At 32.1% G+C, this 16,880-nt stretch overlaps 1 protein-coding gene across 1 annotated transcript in view; it reads left to right on the forward strand.

Moving 5' to 3' along the window:
• The window catches only part of LOC149415472 (acyl-CoA:lysophosphatidylglycerol acyltransferase 1-like), a 677,596-nt gene that overhangs the window by 442,342 nt on the left and 218,374 nt on the right, over positions 1–16,880 (forward strand). The gene's annotated exons all lie outside the window — the stretch shown is intronic.

The raw sequence follows: 16,880 nt of genomic DNA on the forward strand, positions 1-16,880 counted from the left end.
CTGTGCGATAACGTATCTTGGTTTCTAGACGGCAATAATGAAAATCATAAATTTCCTCGGCAAATTGAAGTTGTTTGTATGTTTCGACGAGGGTTTGTCGTGTTACGGCGGTCATTATAATGAAACTTGGCCGTTTTTGTATGTTATCTCGACTCTGAGTCGCATAACGTCGTCTTCGGGAACATCTGACTCGGAAAATTAAATTAAAATCGCACACGTAAATTATGAGCGACCGGCGCGGGGCGCTTTAGTGCGAATTCCGCTTTGGACGTCGCCAAAGGAAAAATAAACTGTTTATAAATCAACGCTAAATATTATTACGAAGCCCGTTTTGGACCGCTGAAAATAAAATGAAATTTTACTTACATCAATAACTATTTAAACGGTATTTTTATTTACGAATCCGTGTACTTATAATGGTTAAAAGTCTATACAAATTATCTAATCGTAACAACATCAATATACTATCATTTTCATGTCTAATGTCGTTTTTCTTCTTTAAAGATAGATAAGACATCTCAATTAATGCTTCTATCGAAAAAAAAATGTGGATCAAAATTTTATGTTTTTATGTGAATACCGCACAAGAGTCCCAGCAGCTCCCTCTCACCGGAGCCAGTGAGACTGGTATCCGCATTTATGATATTTTGTGAGATTGGTGGTATAGGGGAGGGGAAGGAGATGGGGTAGAGGAAGGTGGGGAAGTACACGGCTATTCATAACTGGTCACCAAACACGAATTAACCCATTTCAACCAACTTTTCGATTTGCTAAGATTCTGAGAGTATCTGTCACTCATATACTAGTCTGCAAATTGGAAAAGGATAACGTTGTGTCACGGATAGAATGGCTGCCCAAAAACTATAGTTACGAGTTCAACATTATGAGGTACCAAAAGCTTATATTTTCTGTATGTTTTAAAAAAAAATTATTTTCATTTTTCTTTATTTGAATGTTTTTATATTTTAACTTTTTAAGTAATAAATAATAATAATAACTAGGTACAAGAGTAGTCCTTCCCCGTGATTTTAGATTAAAGTTTCTCGTGATGGGGAGCAAGTTATCAGAGTTTGTATCTAGTGTGCTTTCTCGACATTTGCTTATTTGATAAAGGAATTTAAAATTAGTTACCTAACCTATTTCATTTTTATTATAATATATTTTAAGGGTGATCCTTAAGCTGTTTTGAATATGCGAAATAACTAATAATGGACGTAAGTTCCATGTTTATTATTTATTACATCAGATCATATTATGTATTATTATAGATAGTATGTACCAGTATTATTGTGACAATTATTCTACGGTTTCAGGCTGTTATGAATAGATTTCACACCATTGGTAACTCTTATGCTATGTTAGCTGATGTTTTTAATATGTCTCTACTGAAGTACGAAGCTTTTTTGTGTGAATACCGCACAAGAGTCCCAAATCCTCCGAATCGTCTGGAGCCAGTGAGACTATGGCATCCCCTATTATTGGGGTACGTTATGATTATTGTTTATTGTGGTATTTTAAGTAGTTACATAGTTATCTATGTCCTAATACAATCCTTATATACATATAAATATATTTTCATATTTTCTTAATTTAATTTTAAATGTATTTATGTTTTCTTCTGATTTTATTTCTTCTGGTAGCTCTCCAAATATCTTCAACGCTCCGTACATCAATGACTTTTGACTCTGTGTTTTTTTCCTGAAGGGGAGTCTCAATTCATTTCTTTTCCTTGTCTCATGTGTGTGTTTGTTCTGTAGTTTATCAATTTTTCTTAGGAATTCACTAGACGTATGGCCATTGATTATCTTGTAGATTAAAAATATGGTATTAAAGTAAATAATTTGTTTAAATGACAAGATATTTAACTCCTTCAACATGTTCTTAATTTTTGTGTATCTATTTTTCTTCAATATGGTTCTCATTGCTCTATTTTGTAGAATTGTCATTTGTTTCATTAAACCGTCGTTGGATAAGAATAGAATGCTGCTACAGTAATTTATGGTATAGTAATATGTGGTACAATAATTGCGATGTACACATTTTTACTGGAAACTGTGTTAAGGAATCTTCTTATTCTTCATGATGCTGAAGTTAATGTGCAAGGGAGGGGCACTGGGAAGTTGGAGAAGTGCCTGGCTACTTAGATCTGGTAACCAAACACGGCTAAAGCCATTTAAAGAAACGTTTCAATTCTGAATGGTTGTCTTATACCAGTGACTGTCAATAACTATCATGCATATAAATGGCACTTGTGACTAAATAAATATTGTCTTTGTATGGAAAATTTTTTTTTTACGATATTAAATTTAATTCAATCGTGTGTGTGTGTGAAAACTATGAGCAACCTTAGTAATGCATTTTAGTGCGAATTGTCCTTTGAACTTCGCCAAATTAAAATATTGACATATTTGTAAAAAGTATTAACTTTGTGGCTCGCCATAATTTACAATATAAATACATACATTTATTTTTCACTATATTATAAAATATTTGCTTTTAGTAAATCAAAGATAATTACTTGTACTATTTATTATATAGACAATTTTGGACCGAATAGAAATAAATTTAATATTATAAAAATAACTTATTTTAAAAATTTTTTTTGAGGTTGTACCCATCAATGTAATATATTATCATTGAAAAAGAAGATCTCCGTCTTACCAGGACAACGCCTCTAACAACTCAAAAAGATAGCAGCCAAAAATATGGGAAAAATTAGTTAAAGATAATATTTTTTGATAATTCTGATTTTGAAACTTGAATCTGATCGACAAAAAATGTCTGAAGATACATTTTAAATAAATTGAAAATTTACTTACATTAATTTTAATACTAGAAGTGAGGGTTTATTTCAGTGCAGAAATTCTGGGACTAACTACCTTGTGTATTCCTCATTGCTCAGAATACTAATGCAGGGAAACAATTATACCAAGTCAGTGGACATCTTCAATTTTCTCTTTAAACAAATTTAAAATGTTGTTAATGAAGCAATTTAGTTATGTACAATAAATAATGTATATGTCTTAATATTCATATGTAAAAGTCCCAAAAAGGGGAATTGATAAATAAATAAATATTTGATCGACGATAAGCGCCATTTTGTGTTTTTGTGTTTTGTATTGAATTTGATCAGATTTCAATAACGACTATGCTGAATGTTTGACAGCTGATAACAATTTGATCAAAATGGCTTTAATGGTGGATTTGATATTCAATGACATGCGGCGAGGTTTCAAACATTCCTAGCTTAGTCGGTTGTTTGAGGTTAATTGCTTTTTGTTCGAGCCAAAACCGGTGCTATTATTATAGTTGTACTGCTTTAACGAATTATTAATTAACTATACTATTTATTATCGCCGCCTGCGTTTTTAAATTGATATTACTAAATCAGAGCCTTTATCCACTGACCAGATAATCCCTAGGAGTGTGATGTGTGCCGATATGAAAGAATATTGATGTTGACAATGATTCAGGCCAATTATATTTATTATCTGTTACTTACATATGAATAATAATATCGATATTTGAAAATTTATGATTTATTTCACCAGAAGAAAAAAAACATTTGTATTTCGGACACACGGACACGCCCAAACCGCAAAAACGATAAACCGATTGTTACGATTTTATCGAAATTGACTAAATTAAATAATTACGTTTTTAACTTTCACTGGAAATGTATTCTTTATTGAAATATCTACAATCAATGACGTTACAATGCGTTATAATACATCTAGACTTATTATTGTCTCACAAAATAAATATAAAACGTGGCAAGTAAGAAAAACTCGTACGTTTCCATTGAATTCTTAATTCAAACGCTGTTCGTGTAAGACAAAGAGAGACATTAAAAAAATTTGTGTATTAACGAAATGAAGATACAGTGATTAGACTATATTAAACAGTGAAATTTTGTTGACGACAGCACATACGAGTGGCTCGTATTACAAAAACATTTTGAGATTTATACTGCGTGTCTATATATATATTGTAACGTCACTGTCCACAATACGATACTATCAAAATCGGCAAAATAAAATCGAAGCTTGTAGAAAAATTGTTTTCAAAATCTATCTAAGTCCACTCACTGTATCCAGTCAGGTCGCAAGAAAGATGTCACGTGGGTGAATCATTATTACCATATTCTATATTATCGATATCGGTCAAATCCTCTGTATCCAATCAGGACGTTAGAAAGATATCAAATTGGCGAATCATTATTACCATATTCTATATTATCGATATCAGTCAAATCCTCTGTATTCAGTTAGGACGCTAGAAAGATTTCACGTGGGTGAAACATTATTACCATATTGTATATTATCGATATCAGTCAAATCCTCTATATCCAATCAGGATGCTGGAAAAATTTCAAGTGGGTGAATCATTATTACGATATTCTATATTATCATTATTACCATATTCTATATTATGGATATCAGTCAAATCCTCTGTATCCAGTTAGGACGCTAGAAAAATTTCACGTGGGTGAAACATTATTACCATATTGTATATTATCGATATCAGTCAAATCCTCTATATCCAATCAGAATGCTGGAAAAATTTCAAGTGGGTGAATCATTATTACGATATTCTATATTATCATTATTACCATATTCTATATTATGAATATCAGTCAAATCCTCTGTATCCAGTCAGGACGCTAGAAAGATTTCACGTGGGTGAAACATTATTACCATATTCTATATTATTGATATCAGTCAAATCCTCTATATCCAATCAGGATGCTGGAAAGATGTCACGTGGGTGAATCATTATTACCATACTCTGTATTTTTTCAATTTTTCCTTACTTTTGGTGAAATTTATCGATCATTTTTAAATATTGAAACTTTTTCGTGAAAATATGACAATAAATTTCACTGTCCTCTCTGGGGCCTAGGATTTAAAAGGTCGTGTGTAAACTGGGGAAATCAGAAGTTTTTATTTTTAAATCGGTAGTTATAGATCACACTTCTAGGAATATTCTCTGTTCAGTTTCAGCGCCCACACAACAGTTCTATCTCTCTGCTGCTTTTTTAGAACAGATTGATTTCGTAAAATACTGTCCTCCATGATATAATATTTAAAGGTATTTTATATAAGTTTAGTGTCTACTCGTTGGGAGAGCCGGTTTCAAGATTATATTTAAGTTCCCATAAAGCGGATATAAAAGGAGGGAAAAGGTAAAATAATGGAAGTAGTCAACATTATCGGATTTGGTTTCTAGGCCCTAGACTTTTATTTATGACAGGGGAAGGAAAAAATATACTGATATATTACCTGCCGCGGCTTGATTTATTCTTACTCAATTTGGGCATTTTAAAAAATATATATTTTAGGCCTTTTTTAGCTATGGGCGCTGTCTTATATTTTATTTTAATTTAATATTTTTTTATATCCAACTCCGCTTTCTAAATAATTATTATTGACAATTGGTAAGTTATCGAAACTGACATATTATCTATTTCTACAGCATTTTTATATCAATATTTAAACATTCGTTATTTATATAAATTTCGCACAAGAGTCTCAACTGCTCCCAACCGTCGCGACGGTTGGGAGCAGACCAAGGACGGGTTGTTTCAGAGAATTTGAACAATTCTTCAAATTTCAAAGTTAATTTTCAATTTCTTTTCAGGTTCAGTTATTATTTAAATTCTGTCTGTAACTGACCTATAATGATAAAATAACTGAACTTGAATAGGACTTTTATGGAACCCGAAAGTGAACATTGATATTTGACGAATTTTTCAAATTATATGCAACAACCCATCTTAAGGTATGCCAGGATATTATTGAAAAACATTAAGAACATAATACTGTTTAACCATAAATCTCCTTTAAAATGTGTCATTTTTCATTTGCCGCCTAAACGACTTTAGGATTAGAAAAATGAACGATGATCAGGAATAGAAAAATTATCTTTAAATCATTGGTATACTTTTAACGGTATCCATATTTTGTGTAAATATCCCATTGGGGTATTTTGAGAGGCTTTTAAGGAAGAGGTGGGGTAGTGGAAAGTGGAGTAATATATTAATAATGCTTTATATGGTGGTCTGTGTGTGTGCTTGTTCTGACGCAGCAAAACTCTCGAAGCTTTATGAAATTTTGCCTTTTGGAATTTCTTTGCAACTTTTCCATCATAATACACGTTGTTAAAGAAGACTAAATTCATTGTTCCAGATTTTATACGAGTTTATTAAAAACAACAGTGCTATAATCTACTGAAACAAATTAAATTGAATCCTTTATTACAATCGTATATATAGATACACTGAGAATCGAAACATTGCTAAAAGTGGTTTTAGTCATGTTTGGTGACCAGATCTGAGTAGTTAGATACTTCCCAATTTGTCTCTTCTCCATCTCCTTCCCCTCCCAACTCCCCTTAGGCTCATAACATACCCCAATTAGGTATGCCATAGTTAATGGGCGGTATTCAAATAAATAAAAGTCATTATTATTTTTTAATGATAAAGTAATGTTTAAAAGCCAGTTTTTGTGATCATATATATAAACGTATATATTTCGCCCTAACTGATTATTTTCATGATAAAATCGTTAATCCAATACCTTATAATAAATCTTGACCTTTATCTTGCTGATAGATACTTTTCTCAAATATCAATTATTACCTTCATGATTAGATTATAAGTACGTCATATTGTTATTGAGATTATACATTACATATATTATTATCTCTTAATTTCCGAGTCTGCTAATGAATCTGTTGTCGCTGAACCATGCCTTATTGATATTATTAATAAATTAATACCGTCTACGAAGTAAATAATATGATTACTCCGCCGTTTCCTCGAACCTCCAAGATTAAATACATTATTCAAGCTAATACCTCAGATGTTCACATTTATAACAGGTTTTGTTTCAATTAACAATATACGCGGATACGAACCTTGCTAGATTTGCCCTCCATTATTAACCATTTAAATAAAGTTTTAATTATTTTTGCGCATTTTACAATTTTTTCGTGTGTTTTTCATTATTTCATTATGTGTACTATGTACATACCAACCTAATTTGTCAGATTTCATTTTTCTTTCATCATAAATTCAGTTTGAAAAAAAACCACTAAATGTCATTAAAGTGAAAACCACAATTACCTTATTTTTTGATCAAATTACTCTAATAGTAATAATAACATGGCATTTATATAGCGCAATTTAGTGTTATTTCACTTCAAGTGCGCTTAACTATAACAAACTTAAAAATGGTAATTCAGTATTAGTGGGTCTTAAAATTATTCCTACTGTGTGCCTTACCCAATACAAATCTAACATTATAACACTAAATACACTGTTTATACAAAGTGATGACAAAACTTAGAATAAAAATAACAACAGGACAGGACAAAACAAGAATATTTAAACTAAAACATAATATAAAACAGGAGGCAGTTTGTGCTCAGAAATGAGAATTTTCTGAGCACTCTACTCTACTGTCAGATGTGGGGTTATGCTTGTTATCCTAATTCGACAATTTGGCATTTGATAGAAAAATGGCAAATTTTTAAAATTTATTTTTATTTAATAGCTAGTAAATAGTAAAAAAATATATAATATAAATAATATTGATGAGTAAAAATGGCTTTTTTGACATATTTAAATTTCTAAAATACCAAAATAGAACTCTTTCTTGGAATTATCGTGTCCGGAAACTGTTGTGTCTACATCGCATGGAGAGTAAAAAAAGGTTTTTTTTAAACTTTTTTTCCATTTTTCACGAAATTAAAGGTTAAAAGTTTTTGAACAGGTCTTACGCTTCGTCGCATTTAAGACATTAAACATTAATATCAACTCCCTGGAATCATATTTTTCTCAAATTTGATTTAATTAGTTCCAACTTCGAACTCCATTTACTTGAAAACGAAAGCTGACATCAAAAAAGTTATACTACAATATCTACTCCAAATGTTATGTAGTTTCACCAGTTTCCTGTTTGTAGATACTACTAGTTTACACCGGTACACCTACGCAAAGAGAAAAACATACAATATTGTTGTTTTTAGTTACAGCCTTTTTTACTTTAACCATCTTATAATTGCTATTTAAAGAAGTTTAAAAGACAACAGCGCCCACTTTTTCCTTCTACATTTGTTAGTTTGTACCATCTAGAATGTTATTTTTCATTGACAATGCATAATGGAATATACGGACTGTGGAGCTATTGAAATCAAAGCTTTTATATAACGATTAACGCGTTTGCGTATTGAATTATGAAAAGGTATTTATGTATTTAAAGCTCTGGCGCGCACTTAGAAACCCTTTTCCCTTTCACGTAGCTCAGCGAGGAAAGCTTTAATAAATAGTCATTAAGGCAAATGCTTTATTTATGAACGTATTTACTTCTATAGGTACCTTTACTTGGTAGAGGACTGTAATGAATTAAATTTCAAATAACAAATATATGTGCTTCCATTTCTTACGATGTTTGATAAGACGTCCCAAGAGTAACAATAAATCAATTAAACTAACAATTTTATTTAAAAAAACCGTTATTAGACATGGTGCCTAGCCTATAACCCATAGCCCATATTAAATACATACACGACCAACTATCAGACACTCACTGACCAATAGAATGCATGATCCGGGCAACAAGTATGGGGGTGCTATTGATTTATTTATTGACTCCGTATATAGAATTAAGCATAATCTACACCAACACTTTGTTGAATCCTACAAATTAGAGTATCGTTGGTAAATTAGTTTTAATAGTCTTATATGTAGTGTTGTTGTAATTTCTTTTTTACTTTATGTTACTCTTACGTTTTACTAATATTGGTTCATATTTTTTAGCATTTTCTCATTATACTTGTAATCACAATTTTACAAGTGTGTATTTTTTACCTTCTTTAAAATTGATTACATCTATTTACTGTCAATATCTCCTGTATAATACATATTCTCTTATTGTACTGCATCATGTATCACTTCTATGTAAGAGCCTTTTTAGGCGTATATATAAATAAATAAATAAAGAAGTTATCTAATTTTTAGTTTTGAGCGTACGACAATTTTACGAATAATCTTTGAACTTGAACATTGAACGCTAGAAAATGCGGATCTTACATGAATTAAGGAGAAGATAATCTTAAAGAGCATAACTCTATGGATGCTAAACGTGGAATGCTATATCAAATAATAACGCGTATAAAGAAACTAACAAGTATACTTACAATCATAGCTAAATTTTGATATTTAACGAGAAGGTAGAGAGCGAACTTACTACTGTTGTAATCTCGGAAATCAGGGACGGCCATCCCTCGATAATACCCATCATTTGGGGTATATTGTGAGGGTAAGAGGACTGAGAAGAGTAAGCAGCTGAAACAGGTTAAAAAGTTCTCGGTTGATCACCAAATTATTTATTTAAGATAATATTATTTAAAATATAGACGCAACAAAGTAGGCGATTATACATATTATGGTGGTAGAACATGATTATAAAATAATCAAAATAGGAATAATATAATTACAATAACAGCGAATCTAATAAAAACAACGACATAAAAATATTCATTCGACATTTCCGATGCATTATTTGCTCAGTTGTCCAGTTATGGGTGGCCACCATAGACATATGAATATTCATATGTCTATGGTGGCCAGCAAATTTGGGTGCCTGAAAGTTGGTGGAAAAAATCTAAGAAAATCATTAAAAATTCTCATAAAATTATTTTATCTCTTCTTACGTATATGTCGTCTTCTCTATTGTCACCTAAAAAGGTTAAATAGTGAAATTGATTGTCTATTTAGAATTTAATTAGAAATTCACATTTGAAATAAAGAATTATTATTTATTCTATATTGATGAACCTGCATGTTTAACTTTTCACCGTCTGTAACCTTTCAATTTAAAACTTATTTTTTTGATAAGTCGTTATCCGCGTTTGTATGCTTGATTCTTCTAAACTACCTAACGGATTTTGGTAGTGTTTTCATTATCGGTTAGAGAATTTCTTCCGAAAGGTTTTTATTGATACATGCATATTATGTTTATAGAAAGTAGAGAAAAGTTTCTGTGGAAGCACGAGCATCTGATTTATAAGAACAGTGTATGTAATATAGTATAAATTATCTTTATTATGTTGTTATAAAATTTATGGATAAATGCAAAACATAAAATAATACTTGATGAAAAATAATTTTTCTTGAAGCTAAGAAAATAGCAAAATTGATATCTGAATAGTTGACATTACTATAGCATTTTATGTAGGTACTCGTTCATAGGAATTTATTCCTTTTTTACGTATGTGTTTGATGTTTTCTCTTGATTTATGATACGTTATTTTGTTCGGTTGTAGTTTTGTTTATTACGAAGGGAAATATCTTTCCAATATAAAAAGAAATAATTTGTCGTGAAAAAATGTTGGCAGCGTGTCACTTTTCTTTTTGAGAAAACGAAGTTTACGTTGGATCCATTGTTGAAAACTAAGCATGTAAATCTTACGACGTTTCACGCTTAAAAGAACGTTCGCTTATTTAATTTCATGAAGCGGTGTAAATAAACGATAACATTTTTACAAAGATTTGGATTCGATAAATTTATATGAATGTACGCGTATGACCATAAACTACCACATAAAGTACAGCATTAAATTTCAAATGATCACGGCCAAGAGCGTTATATGATTAATTTTTGTTGTTTCAAGCTTTTTTGTTAGTTAACGTTTCCGACAGCCTCGCAGTGTCCATCATCATTACCCATGTGCCCTGATGATGGAAAGTGTCCGAAAGATATCCATTTCTAATAAAAAAAATTCCTTAAAATAACTTGATGACTTGATTTGAATCGCCAGGAACTTCCAGGCAGTCCACTTCCCCGCATATATTCTCGAATCACTTCCATCAAAACCACAACATACTCCAATGCGAATACAGCACGCCCTATTACACATTACCTCAAAAATCAGTCATCTTATTTATTTAAAAAAAAAATCATCGGAATTGATTTGTAGCTTGTCTTTTAACAAGAAAATGAATAAGTCATCTTTTTACCGATAATATATTTCGTGTAAAAATTACAATACCAGCGTTCTATCAATGCGAAGTAGAGCCGAGGAAGTCTCAACCGGTTACAAAAAGATATATGTTAGTGCCTTTTATAGCTGTGGATCGCGAACCCTTTTAACCATTTCGTAAAATAAATCGGAAATCGAACGTTAGAGCTTCCATTGCGAAAATATTCACAGAAATTTATCTGAACATCGCGTTTTTATTTGCCTCGGGAAATTGTTACTTGCTACGGAGCAAGCCTTTACCTTTACGCGCACATTGGGTACGGTTGAATAATTTGATAACATTTTAATGCCTTTGTACATCGATGCTTGAAGAATTGCTGTAACAAATGAACAGACTCAGTATTCTAAGATTCCCGCTTTACAAATTATATCAATTTTAACTACTTCAAATTAACACTTAATAAAAATAACTTATTCATCCCTCGTGTTTTTTATTGTAGTAATTGCAGCATTGTCTTTTTTAATTAACGTAGATGTTTTAGTTATTATTGTGATAATTGCTTTTTGGGATGACATGCCATTTGTCGCTTTCTCTTCCTGCGATTTGGACAGCTATGCAGTGTCCATCAGATCGTAGCAGACGCTTGTTATTATTAGTAGGTACCTATATATATTCACCCCTTTTAATTCATACATAACTGGGCACAATGTCTCCAATGCAGCTAGCAGAAAATTCGAAAATCATCCTAATAATTAAATATATAATATACTATTTTCGGTTGTCGGTGCACGGGTGCACGCATGAAGAAATTTGAAAGTCTTGCGTAGTACGAACAATTATTCAAGTCCAATAAATCTTTGTATTTTCAAAATTTAACCGTTAAGTATTTATTTATTGCATCTCACTGTCTATAAGTTATGTTTTTTCTTATAAAAATCAACCTCACTAGGACTAAGCCTTTAACGAGGTTAACAATTTACATTTGAGTGAAGCAAATATAAAGTAATCACAAACATAAAGTAATACTACGTACAAATACAAAATATTAAAAAAAATAGTAACAATATTTGAACCTTGTTGAATATTTAGTATTAATATCATCAGACAAGCGATAAAGTGGGTACAAAAATTAATTTATTAATTGATAATTTGAAATATGTATTTCCGGCGATTTAAATGTTTGTCAGTTTCGGAAGGTATATTTCTTCTTTTGAAAGTCAATGAACCAAATATATATTTTTATAAGTAATAATTTTATGTTCACAAGTCTTATAATTACTTATAACACCCGTGGTTTTTTGACAGGTCTGCGCTAGTATGATTATAAATTCAAAAGCGATCCTTTAGGGGGGCAATATTTTTCAACAGAAAATTTATTATATAAATGCTTACCCATACCTAAATAAAATTTGTGTATATTTTAATTCAGTAATCATTTAAATCTCAATTATGAATGTTTTTAGCATTTTACATTACCTTCTTAACAATGGAATAATTATGTACAAAGGGCTTCTCTTTAAATCGTTTGCGAATAAAACTCACATATAACAAAAACAAGGTTTTCTTTAAATTTGAGGTCGGCAGGTAGTGGTTACAATATATTTATGTATTCCTTTACAATATTGAGCGTTTATTTGCCGGTATTATCAATACATTATGCGCCGGATAAACACAAAAGGCAGAGTTTGAAAGCGCCGTATTCTCTCCGGACTACTTTCAGCGCCTTCTTTTGCCCCCACCGCCTCCCACTGCTTTCTACCACCTTCCAAAACCTTCCAGCATTCATTCTACGCTATAGGTGAAAAGCCTCCATCTGTAGAGCCTTCGATTTGCGAGATTAGATTATTCGTAGGCAGGAACCTACAACAAAAGATCGACAACTTTCTCAGTACTACCCCACCTGCCCACCTACCGGCGTCCTGTTTAGTACCTGGAATTCTTTACTTACTACTTTCTACGTCTCGTTCGGATTTAGATTTTTGCTGAGAAAATAAATGATGTTCCTCTCGGATTATTTTCTTCATTTACGGAAAGTACTCATCACGCTGTGCTCCTTTGTTAAAGTTTCTGATCTTTGGTAGTTGTTCCCTGCGCAGCCAAGTCGTGAATAAGACGTTAATGGAACGTAACTTTATTAGAATATAAAATACAAAAACTAGGACCAACCTCAAGAAGTGTGTAGATTTTGTAGTAATAATAATACCAATAATTTTATATCTTGTGTAGCGCCGTTTTTGTGAAAAATCAACTCAAGGGTACTAATAAGGCGTAAATATAACATAGATCTCTCTGTAAGGCGTTTCTCAAATCACTTCGTTTGTTTTTTTTAAACGTATTATCTTCCACGACAAATACAAAAAAAAAAGTTTAACATGTCAAATCGAATCAAACGGTTTCGTTAAGTAACATTAGAATTTATTCTATAATTGTAAAACTACTTAGTGGTAACATTTTAAATTAAATGAAAATCACCAACTTTTTAAACATTTATTAAATTTTCAACGTGTTTCGAAACCGAAGGTTTCTTCATCAGAATTCCAGGAAGTTTACATACTAAAAAGTATCCTTATGAAGAAACCTTCGGTTTTGAAACATGTTGATCATTTTTATAAAAAATATGTAAACAACGTTGGTTATTTTCATATAACATTAGAATTAATAAGATAGGCAGAGATAAAGGAACGCCAAACGCCTTACATTCTGATATCATCTCATACATACTCTATGCTCTATGCTATCCAAAACTCGACATGACCCGACTCAATCATTTGCTTTACTTTACCATGCCTTCTCTTCCTGGGGCATCACAGATTCTTCTTCGAAAACTTCTTTCTCTATTAAATCTACGTGTCTAAGGCATCTAATCTTTTGTATTCTTGTTCATTATGTTTACATCAGCCTTGCATCATTTCCGGATCTACAAATGTGAAAATACAAAGTCGTACATGGTTTTACAAAAAACAATCAACGAGACAATTTTGTGTAGTTTTGGAATCTCTGTCTATCTGCTATTTCTATTCACACCACCCTGATTAATAATGTGTTACTATTGTATTGTAGATTAGAAACTAATTCTTTCTTCTTTTCATTAATTATCCCCTGTCAATAGGCCTGCGCAACTTCCCGCGAAATGATAACATGCCGCATTCAGTGTCACTTTCCGCCACTTAATTAATTTACGTGAACAAAATTCACGTTGACTCTTTCCTTCTCTCTCTGCTGCGTTCCGTGTCTCCTGGTCTCGTATTGTCTAGTCTCTAGTCTCTCGACTCCAGTCGCGATTGTGTAGCCGCGGGTGCCGTGTTCGCATCCACGTTTTCTCCTTTCACTGAACCTCCCGCCCTTCCTGTTCCGCCCTTGCACTTGCAGTCTATTGAATCTCCGCCCTCGGTAGACTAATGATTACGTATTGCCCGGAGCACTGCATCAGTATTACAGGCCGATCTAACACGCATTTCGAAACTTAAAATCGAAAAAATTACAATTACATCCAAAATAACATTTTAATTGACTCATAACTCGATTTTTCTGTGCGAAATAACCTTGAGAAAGCCATGAGCATAAAGCATACATTTATTAATATCAATAATGCGAAAGAGAAGGCTTTTTTTGCTAGTGGGTGTGGTACGCCGTAATATTTTTAAAAATAGTTATAAAATGTTATTATTTGTTCAATGGCTGATTAAGTTTGAGATAAATGGTAATTTATTTTTATGATTCTCTCGTTTTAAACCAAAGATTTCGTGCTGTTGATTGTAATATTTTGATGGAAAGTTATTTTGTTACTGACCTACTGAACGGGATTCAAACGGCCTAAGAATAATGCCAAATAAAGTTGGTATTACATTTATAATATTTATAGATTTATGATCGTTATTTTAAAATATATTTATGTCATCTTGACGCCAGCTGATTTGCCAATATGTAATTTACTGTCGAAGGGCATAATTTAATGAAAATACTAAGTAAATTTTATAAATTTCACACGACAAGAAAACAAGCATAAGAAACATTTATAATAATATGGCTGATGCACCGCAATCGCAGTATCCAAATCCTCTTCGGTGCCTAGTAGACGACCGTACAGTATACAACTGTACCTATAGGACGTCTATAATCTCTACTTGTAAAGTGTATGGGTTTTGTATAGCCGCTATGCAGTACACAGTACTCGGCTACTGTGTGGCGCTGAAACTGCATCGGGTATGGTCGACGAGGGTTGCGGCTTTTGCGTTACCCGTTCTCCTTACCCTGTTCCCTGTTACTAGTTACCACTTCTCGGGTTCTCTCCCCCCCCTTGTCCCTGTTTTCCACTCCCTGATAGATTACAGGGCCGTAGCATCCTCTTGTGCAATGAGCGCCACGCACGCGGGCGGACAAAACAATGGGCAGCGGCCACTTTTTAGTTTGTTTATCTTTTTGTGATAAACCTTGTTGTTTAGTACAGTTTATTTTAAGGCTTTTTAAATTTAATCGTCGTACTACATTTGCTGATACGATGCTGTTTTAAGGAATTCGAGGACGCACACCACTTTCGCAATCCATTTTAAGGACCAGATGTGCCGCCCCGTTTTTATATCAAGGCTATGCTTTTTTTAAACAAAGCAACTATAAAATTATTCTGACTGCCTTTGCAAAGCTAACTATATACATAATATGTGGTACCTACCAAAAAGGAGTTTTCTCTCCCAGAACTCAGAAGTTATCGTTCTGTTAGATCTGTAAATATGTTAGACCTCAATATAAATTAGATCTCGGAGGCGTACTTGTGGTGTAACCACATTCAAAATAATATGAAAGCTAAGAAAAAATATATTAATACATTTCATTTTCTCTATGTAGGTGTCTACGAAATGGTCAACTTAGATTTCCAAAATCAATATATTTACCTGCCTTATGTGTAATAGAAAAAGGTAATTTGTCACGATGTGAAACATCTACATAACTACGTCTAAATAAGAGTGAAATAACAAGATATACAATGTAAAGGGGCCATTATAATATTATTTGAATGTATCTGAATATGTCCCCAGTTACATAGAAAACAAATATTTTTATCGAATTTCTGTCTTTTTTTTTGCCTACGTTTTATTTTTTGTGTGTATGTATTATTTTTAATCAGCAATTTTAAAATTGTTGTTTAATCTGAAATTAGAAACTTATAAAAAAAGCAAACATTAATTTTTGTTATATTAAAAACAATCAAATTATAATTAAAAATTATAATTTGATTGTCTAACTAAATGTATTAGTATTTCTCTTTTGTGAAAACCCTTTTTTCAAATATTTAGATATTCCTCTTTTTTCAAAATTCACACTTTTCGTCTTTTTTAAAAATAAATCTGGCCTTTCACAAATCAATTGAATTGTCTTATTATGTATAATGTTTCCGACAATTAATTGAATTGAATTTGTATTTAAATAATATCATAAAATATTCTCCGCAGGTGATCATTCACTTAAAACTGTCCCACAAAAAAAGGTTTTTGTAGATCTTTGTGAAAACGCTCCTGAATTAGCGAATCAGTATTCTTTAAAATTGGTAATGACCGCATTGTTGGTAATATAATACATTGGCTTGGCCCAATCCCCCAAAATGCCCTTCAATGCGATGCAACCAGGTCCGGCCCTGTAAGCTGTAGATGCCCGCAGTTTGGTCCCGGATCTCTTGTGCGCGTTACGAGGTGTTATATCCGCATCAGGGACGGAGTTCTGTTAATCGGTCTGTAGAGAATGAAAGAAGGTGGCGGTGTTGTAATGGCGAAAGGAAACCGAGCAGAACAGATGCAGGAAGCAGACATTTTATTGGTACAATTCAGACTCGGAGATATTTCTGTGTTGTTGGGAATGCATTGATAAAGTTTAGCTCACGCGAAACGGTTGTGTAAAATAA

Source organism: Hesperophylax consimilis, chromosome 18, assembly GCF_061612785.1.
Source record: "Hesperophylax consimilis isolate HC1 chromosome 18, BYU_Hcon_1.0, whole genome shotgun sequence".
NCBI lineage: Eukaryota > Metazoa > Arthropoda > Insecta > Trichoptera > Limnephilidae > Hesperophylax > Hesperophylax consimilis.